This window comes from Rutidosis leptorrhynchoides, chromosome 3 (assembly GCF_046630445.1).
Source record: "Rutidosis leptorrhynchoides isolate AG116_Rl617_1_P2 chromosome 3, CSIRO_AGI_Rlap_v1, whole genome shotgun sequence".
NCBI classification, from domain to species: Eukaryota; Viridiplantae; Streptophyta; class Magnoliopsida; order Asterales; family Asteraceae; genus Rutidosis; species Rutidosis leptorrhynchoides.
In genome coordinates, this window is record NC_092335.1 from 25,534,490 (window position 1) to 25,536,312 (window position 1,823).

Genomic DNA, 1,823 nt, shown 5'->3' on the forward strand with positions numbered 1-1,823 from the left:
ATGATAATATCATGATAATATAATAATTTAAAATCTCATTTGATATTATAAACATTGGGTTAACAACATTTAACAAGATCGTTAACCTAAAGGTTTCGAAACAACACTTACATGTAACGACTAACGATGACTTAACGACTCAGTTAAAATGTTTATACATGTAGTGTTTTAATATGTATTTATACACTTTTGAAAGACTTCAATACACTTATCAAAATACTTCTACTTAACAAAAATGCTTACAATTACATCCTCGTTCAGTTTCATCAACAATTCTACTCGTATGCACCCGTATTCGTACTCGTACAATACACAGCTTTTAGATGTATGTACTATTAGTATATACACTCCAATGATCAGCTCTTAGCAGCCCATGTGAGTCACCTAACACATGTGGGAACCATCATTTGACAACTAGCATGAAATATCTCATAAAATTACAAAAATATGAGTAATCATTCATGACTTATTTACATGAAAACAAAATTACATATCCTTTATATCTAATCCATACACCAACAATCAAAAACACCTACAAACACTTTTATTCTTCAATTTTCTTCATCTAATTGATCTCTCTCAAGTTCTAACTTCAAGTTCTAATTGTTCTTCATATATTCTACAAGTTCTAGTTACATAAAATCAAGAATACTTTTAAGTTTGCTAGCTCACTTCCAATCTTGTAAGGTGATCATCCAACCTCAAGAAATCTTTGTTTCTTACAGTAGGTTATCATTCTAATACAAGGTAATAATCATATTCAAACTTTGGTTCAATTTCTATAACTATAACAATCTTATTTCAAGTGATGATCTTACTTGAACTTGTTTTCGTGTCATGATTCTGCTTCAAGAACTTCGAGCCATCCAAGGATCCGTTGAAGCTAGATCCATTTTTCTATTTTCCAGTAGGTTTATCCAAGGAACTTAAGGTAGTAATGATGTTCATAACATCATTCGATTCATACATATAAAGCTATCTTATTCGAAGGTTTAAACTTGTAATCACTAGAACATAGTTTAGTTAATTCTAAACTTGTTCGCAAACAAAAGTTAATCCTTCTAACTTGACTTTTAAAATCAACTAAACACATGTTCTATATCTATATGATATGCTAACTTAATGATTTAAAACCTGGAGACACGAAAAACACCGTAAAACCGGATTTACGCCGTCGTAGTAACACCGCGGGCTGTTTTGGGTTAGTTAATTAAAAACTATGATAAACTTTGATTTAAAAGTTGTTATTCTGAGAAAATGATTTTTATTATGAACATGAAACTATATCAAAAAATTATGGTTAAACTCAAAGTGGAAGTATGTTTTCTAAAATGGTCATCTAGACGTCGTTCTTTCAACTGAAATGACTACCTTTACAAAAACGACTTGTAACTTATTTTTCCGACTATAAACCTATACTTTTTCTGTTTAGATTCATAAAATAGAGTTCAATATGAAACCATAGCAATTTGATTCACTCAAAACGGATTTAAAATGAAGAAGTTATGGGTAAAACAAGATTGTATAATTTTTCTCATTTTAGCTACGTGAAAATTGATAACAAATCTATTCCAACCATAACTTAATCAACTTGTATTGTATATTATGTAATCTTGAGATACCATAGACACGTATACAATGTTTCGACCTATCATGTCGACACATCTATATATATTTCGGAACAACCATAGACACTCTATATGTGAATGTTGGAGTTAGCGATACAGGGTTGAGGTTGATTCCAAAATATATATAGTTTGAGTTGTGATCAATACTGAGATACGTATACACTGGATCGTGGATTGATTCAAGATAATATTTAT